We start from the raw sequence: 7,500 nt of genomic DNA, 5'->3' as shown, positions 1-7,500 counted from the left end.
AGTTGAAAATAACAAAGGAGACTTTTGTCTGATTGGTTGATGGTTTTGCTTGTACCCAGGTTTTTTCACCCACGCGCGCGAAATAACAAACAAAATGGCGGCCGAAGATGTCTGGTTCGATTACTTGCTCCAGGGAGTTTTATAGCAGCAGCGACGTGTACACCTTTTCTTCTTTCGGAATAGCGGTATTTCAGTGGCAGAAGCTAATTCCCTTTTTTTAAGTCTTTCACTCTGGCGTGATCGAGTTTTCGTCCGTGACATTTGGGCAGATTTTCTAGTTAAAATGTTGCTGGATGTTGTCATAGATCGATTGAAGTGGTTGTTGAGGCCCTGTTAGGGGTAAATTCCGACAAGCGACATGGCCTTGAACCGGCGACATGATAGCCACGAACTGGCGACGACCGACAGACTATTTCAACGAATTAGCGAAAGCGCCACAAATGTCAAGACTGACCGACAGCGAATTTCAGAATTGTGAATGTTCTGCGGACTGCGGAACATTTGTGCGTACACAATTCGTCGTAATTACTTAATAATGATCATTGTTAACAATAATGGCCAATTATGGCTAATAAGGGTCCAATAAAGGCGAACAGAAATACATCTCATTTTACTGCTGTTTTGATTGTTCATTTCATGTGATTGACGTATTCAGTGCATCACTCCCTTTGAGGACTTTTCCGCTTTTCGTATCATGTTCTCCCTGCATGACCCACGTGCGCACTCCATCAGTCTGTCAGAGATACTTCTATCTCTATTGATCGCGTTCATCTCAGTGTTCCAAATCGTAAGCGAGTTATTGAAATACATCACTATCAGAGTCATAAGCGAGTCGTCGGAGTGCCGAACTTGTGCACGGTCAGAGTCACGTGACGGGTCTGTTCAACATCAGAGACCGCGCTATTGTTTGACCCTTTGAAGTTTGCCGAGTTTCATAACCAGTCCCCTCTACTATGATTTTTCACAGACCTTTTGTAAACGCGTGCCTTACAGATAATGAATGGTCGATAATGTCCTTCCTCCTGGGTTGTTTTTGTTACAGAAAAGCACAGTCTGACAACTAAATCAGGGTTGAACTCGGAAGAAACATTAGACTCTTGCACTACTAGAATTGTAGAAACGCTATTATAGCTCGCTTGCTTTGCCAGATTAGGTCTTTATTCACTTGTATAGTTTACCAGATGGAATTTCATTGACTTCAACAACTATTCCAAGTAGTCTGAATAGGTATTAAACATTAAAAAAGGTCTCAAAACCCTGGGCTTAAAAGTACTAAAGATAGAAGCCGTATGTTCCGTTGGCGTCGTTCCAGCGAATGGGGATTGTCAGAGGGGCAACAAGCTAAAATTTATTAATGAAATTCCGACAGGTGACACAAGAATGCCCGAAGTTGCGACATAGCTAGCTGTGAAATTCAGACGGAGGACATGGGCACCCCCCTCTAACAGGGCCTCGTTGTTCAGCCGAGGCCGTGCTGTCAAGTCTGCTTAGGTAAGATGAATTCGCTATTCCTTTCGTTTTGTATATAATCTCAAGCCAACATAAGCTAGCGCAGCCTATTAAATTCCCTTTAAAGAATCAATGTATTTTACCTTACTTCTTGTCCACAGAAACCTTATAAGAAATTCCAGCGTTATTAAGGTCCTCTCCTTCATCAGTTCCTAAATTTTAACTAATAGTTACGATTAGAAACGTGTGTGGAGGATTTACTAAATCACCATGGATTGAAATCGGAGGGTAGATAATAAGGGTACTGTACATGTAGTAAGCTGAAGGAATGAATATGCAAGCTATTCTTATTTCCTATTTTTCTGAGCCTTTTGAATTCGCTGGGTTTTCAGGACAAATTACCTATTTTGTGTGCTCATGTCTGGAGAAAAATGTAGTAAGCTTGTACTTCATGTCGATTTAAAAACAACTAGACCCTCCGTGAGGGTACACTGGGTTGCCTGTGGTACGTGAACCGTTCCAGACAATTTTTTCAAGTTGGGGGGTCATCAAGACCATGTAAGGGGTCACCCAGAAGTCATACCTGCAGAGGCCCTTTGGCTCACAGGTTCTCACACGTTCGTACGACGAAACAGGTCTGTCCTTGCGTAATATGTAGCTCTAACAGTGCACGATATTGTTTTGGTATTGTCTATCATTGTAGTTAAATGCCATGGTAGAAGCCTTAGGTAAATAGCCTGAGAAGACATGTGGTTACTAGCAAAGTACTGAACCCAGAAAAATTGAGGAAAATAAATGGGAAGTGAGAAACATTGGCTTCTTGGCTGACATGTTGATAAACTTCTTTTCACCACAAGTTTACGCGTGCCCTCTGAGCATCTGACATATACCCCTTCGTAAAACAGAAGCATTGGACCGAAAATACTATTAACGTTAACAAATGCAAATTCAGCAAGGTACAGATTTTGTTAGCTTGCTTTATGCAAAAACAAATATTGATGCAAAAGTAAATAAATATTGATACACAGTTTTTAGAAAGGGCAGAAGGAAGTTTCCAGGACGGTCGCTCGAGAATAACATATTTACAACATGAAAACAACATTAATTTTGAACCGTGAATATAGAATATAAACAGTCACGATCAGCGACAAACATTTTGGGAGATTTTTGCTACGTTCAGTTTTGTTATTGTACGTTTTGACTGCACAAATAAATCGCAAATCGAAAGTGACATCGCCGGAATTCAGCGGGCGCCGTGATTAAGTTACCGCGGCATGTTTACTTGCCAAACAGTGAAGCATCTGTGTCAAGTGATGGCAAGATACCGGGTTTTAGCAAGTTTCTTTTTCTGTCAAGTGTTATAAAGTTTGACAATAAATGAGCGAATTCAAAACAAAGATCACAATCGCCCACCATTGTTTCTGCAAAGTCAAAAATTTACTCTCCAAGACGAGGTTATTTATCACCAGGTAATTCCATCATTTTGGAAATAGCAGCTACTTTATTATTCACCGGTGTCACAATTTTTTGCTGATTTTGGGGCTCATTTTGTTGAAACTCAAGCACGCTTCCAACAGACCTGTTTGGTGTTTGGGAGAGCCATTTCGCTGTCATTTCGTCAATGTGGCTTTCTTTGAGCATACACGTTATTATTTTTTTTATTTTCTCAGCTGTTTCGTCAGCCATCGGTTTCAATATCTAAGGGCCTGGAGTTGTCAAGATCGTTCAACAGAACTTGCCCCTCTGTTATTTTTTCTTTTTTGCTCATTATTACGGTTGTGGTTCCTTTGTCGGCTTTCTTCGCAATGATAGTTTTGTCACGTAATAGGTCCTTCAATGCACGCCTTTCACCGGATGATAGGTTGTCCTTCGGCCTCTTTATAGGAATGTTTGCTAGTTCAACTTTTACCTCTTCTAGGAAGGTTTCTAAGGCCACTGATTGTTGGACCGGTGGTTCCCACGTTGATTTAACGTAGAACGGGTGTTGTTTGTTTTCTTTCCCGTGAAAGATGTATTGGAGGCGCATTCGTCTTGCGAAAAGGTTAAAATCTCTTATAAGGTTGCGCGTTATAAAGTCTTCATTTGTCACGGGTGTTGGAATAAACTTTAGACCCCTTGATAACAAGGTTATCTGTTCATCTGTAAATTATTTATCTGATAGGTTCTTAATATGCTGTATGTGGTCTTTCGCCGGTTTCGGGAAAGGTATGAATACTTTCTGCGCCGATTTCTCCAACTCTTTTAGTGATTCCGCCCATTTTTCTGGATATCTCGAGTCTCTCATACATTTGCTTTGTTTTGGTCGCAATGTTTGTCTGACTCTGTGCGGGGGTTTCATGGGATCTCGCGCTGACAAATCAATTATTAGTAATGGTGCGCTTCGCTATTAGGCATTTCCATTACTTTTCCTATCCACGTGCAAATGCTGCCATTTGGTTCCTACTTTTAGGAAAAAAACCGATTTTCTCTTTTTCTGACCATTTTACCCACTTAACACCCTGTAGGGAAGATATTTTTTTATCTATTGTCATTGATGTGCCAACCATATGCTCACTGGTTGTTGAAACAAAGGGTCTTTTGTTCCTGTGGTTGGCACATCAATGTTTGTCAACAGATATTTAAGGTTAAGCATTATGTCAGTAAACATTGTCTAATCTATCTATTATTCGCTTATTCACCCATATTTACTATATGGCTGCCTATTGCGGGGTAGTAATTATGAAAACCCATTGTCACAGCTTATAAAATTGCAAAATAAAGTTATTAGAATCATCAATGATGTACCCCTACCCCTCGTTATGTTTCCTTAGGTCTATTAAAATTTCACGAAATTCCTTAAAATGTACACATTTAGTTATGCATGATTGTCTTTGTGGTGATAAGCCATGTAATTTTTTTCCATATTTTTGGTTTCGGAGCAACATAATCATTCAACTCAGGATACATCTGTGCAGTATCTATTTCTTCATGCTATAGCCAATATAAGAAAATTCTGCCTATCCATTATTGGAAAATACGTTTGGAATGACCTTCCTCTTTATAATCGAAACAGCACATCTAAAATCCTATTTTAAAAACGCAATTTTTGAACACTATTTTGCTCAGTACTGATTTCCTTACTTGCTGGTATGTACTCCAGTATTCCTTGTTTATAAGTCTAAATATCCTGTTCTGTAGATTGAGTACTATTTAAAATTAATTAAGAATGTAATATTTTTCTGTCTCTGAGATTGTTGTTAACTTGAATGTATTCATATTATGGATTATATTCACAAATGTTTTACCTGTTATGTCATTTTGGAATGAATTTATATACGAATGAGTGTCATTCTCCTTTTTAGTCAGTTGACTTTATACCATTTATTTCTATTGGTGGTATAGTGCATATAAAATAGTTAAATGAAATTTAACATAGTTAACGACTAGGAGCTAGTCTGGTCAGTAGTGTTTTGCGGACGGTTGTTAGTGTCTTGGCCGTCTGTTAGCGTCTTTTGAGCGTTTTGGTGCGTTCTGTAGCGTTTGATATATTTACATAGTTTACGACCGGGAGCTAGTCTGGTCAGTAGCGTTTGATGCGTTCTGTAGCGTTTGCAGCAGTCTTAAGGTTGTGGGAGCCCTGGGGCTGACATTGTCCAGCGGTATTCCTGGTTAGTGCATGGAGCGTTTGATGCGTACTGTAGCGTTTGCAGCAGTCTTAAGGTTGTGGGAGCCCTTGGGGTGACATTGTCCAGCGGTATTCCTGGTTTGTGCATGCGTTGTTGTCCCATGTGTTTGCAGCGTGTTTGTTGCTCTGTTGGCCTGGCGTTGTGAGTCGAATTAGTAGTTCAGTGTTTCTCGGCGTTCCCTCCCTATCCCCCCCCCCTTTTTATTCTTTTTTATATTTTATTTATTTTTTTTTTTATTTTTTATTTTTTTCTTTCCACTGAGCTATCTGGCTCAAGTGTGACGGGTGCCTGAAGGGGGCCTGGCGCAGGGGGCTCGTGGCTTGGTTGCGGGTCGGGCAGGCCAGTCGGGTGTTCTAGCGCCTTGGGGATGTGACTGCGGTTGCAGCCCCCGGGCTTCTTGGGCACCTACCCTCCACTGGTGACTTGGGCGTTAAATTACGTCATCTGTAATCTCGTTTTTTTCCCTCTTCTGAAGCAGTTTTATACAAATGTAAATAGTACTTAGCTTCTCCTAAGATGAGTAAATTTTGTACCAAGAAAACGTGTAAGTGCATTGTAAATAATAAAATAGTAAATATTTTAACTACGAATCAGTGTCAATCTCCACATTTTTGTGCAAAATTAGTATTTGATGCATCCACAATGACTGGATAGCATTGAGGGAGCGTCCAATGATTGTTCTTCCAACAAACAACTAGCTCGAAGTTACAGATTTCTATAGAACAATAGGCCCACTTTGCTAGTCGCGCGGGCGCGCTTTGCCACTTTTAAATTTAAACTGTTTAACTCAAATTATTCTTCTGATATTTGTGTGTCGGCTGTTAAAGGTGATTCCCGTATCACGAATTATTTTCTAAGATTTGGCCACGAGAACGCATGAGCTGCCGACTTGAGTTTCGTTCTCCGAGTTAGAATTACTTGTGCGCGTCATTTCATCAACTTTAAACTTTCGCAGCTTAGGGCAATATGACAAAATACAAATTGAAAAAAGCTTCAAATTTAATGCTTTTTCAGTGATTTTCAGACGTGAAAGTTTGCCAAATCAAAGACAATAGGAAAGAGTGAGATGATATCATAACAAGATTTGAAGCCATTTTGTAGACAACACCGTATCACACGAAACCTGCTGTGTTGAACCTTGCCACTTTAAATGACAATTTCTTTACACATATTTTCTTTGGTTGTTGGGCTTACTGCAGCAAGGGAGAATTCTCGTATCACGGCCTATGACAAAAGTCTCGAAAAAGGGAATTAAAATATTTTCTGCCAAGGGAATTTAAATAATCTGGAGCACTCGTAAAGTAAAGCTTTGCGTCTTGGGCTTAATCTGTTATTTTCAAGATTCAAAATCAGCCCTATATCTTCTCCAGAACAATTCCCGACTCTACTTCGACCATGTGGTTCAAAATTTCAACGTTGGGAAGCTTTATAACGAATTGAGATGTTCTTCACCAGTGAGCTGCCATTTCTCGACTCCATCTTGTTAGCTGATTTATCGTTGTCCTCGCTTCAAACGCCAGTTTACCCATATTTTTTAATGTTAACTCACATTTCAATTTAAACCCGACTTACTTTATTATTAAGCAGCACTCCATTCTGAGTTGAAGTATCTTAAATAAGGAAAAACAACGTCAGGAAGGCAAAACTATCCTCTGCTCCTTACAAGTTCTGCATTTCATCGCCACACGTTTGAATCGCCATCTTCGCTTCATTTGTGATCCCTCACCGTATTTCGCGTTGTATTGAACCAGTATCAGTCATAAAGATAAGGTAATGCCCAAGTCTTTCAAATGACTGATCATCATGCGATGAATATTAACGATGCCATAACTACATCCGCCATTTCTCATGTTCCCGCGTTTTGAATGAATTTGACTAAATTTCAAGGGCTTTTCAGGGTAATGAGGCGCATGCGCAACATTAGTTTCCTTTGTTGTTGAAACCACCATGTTGAAACTAAGAAAGAAAAGCAAAGATGTGCCCTGTGCACTTGCGCGTCTTCCTTAGAACTTGAGATTTGGTCATTTCACGTTGCTGATTGGCAGAGAATGAGAAAGAATGTTCGAATTTTAAAGCGCACGTGCAGAGCCACTGTTTTCCTCATTTATGTCTATTGTTTGGTGGCCGTCCTAGATAATAAGGTCCCTATTACTTCAACAACGCGAACGTGGTAAGTGCGCCACTTCCTGTAACGAAACAAATCCCAGACACTCTTATTAGTCGGGCATTTCAACTTGAGTAAAAATATCTCCCGCCACGGGAAACAGTAACAATTTAGCACCCTGGGCAATGATTACATCGTTTGCATTTGGCACCTAGCCTGACCACAAATATTATCCAGAGATTCTCACTGTTCGCATTCTCTGACAATCCAGCAAGAATGAAA

General features: G+C 40.1%; 1 long non-coding RNA gene across 1 annotated transcript in view; it reads left to right on the top strand.

Annotated features, from left to right (window-relative positions):
- LOC138052189 (uncharacterized) overlaps positions 1–7,500 on the top strand; it is a 16,923-nt gene that overhangs the window by 2,915 nt on the left and 6,508 nt on the right. The window contains exon 2 of the long non-coding RNA XR_011133023.1: positions 1,370–1,491. This is a non-coding gene — a long non-coding RNA (uncharacterized lncRNA). The remainder of the gene's footprint in view (positions 1–1,369; positions 1,492–7,500) is intronic.

Source organism: Montipora capricornis, chromosome 6 (genome assembly GCF_036669925.1).
Source record: "Montipora capricornis isolate CH-2021 chromosome 6, ASM3666992v2, whole genome shotgun sequence".
NCBI lineage: Eukaryota > Metazoa > Cnidaria > Anthozoa > Scleractinia > Acroporidae > Montipora > Montipora capricornis.
Note: the sequence above shows the minus strand (reverse complement) of the source record. Positions and strands in the feature narration are given on the sequence as shown.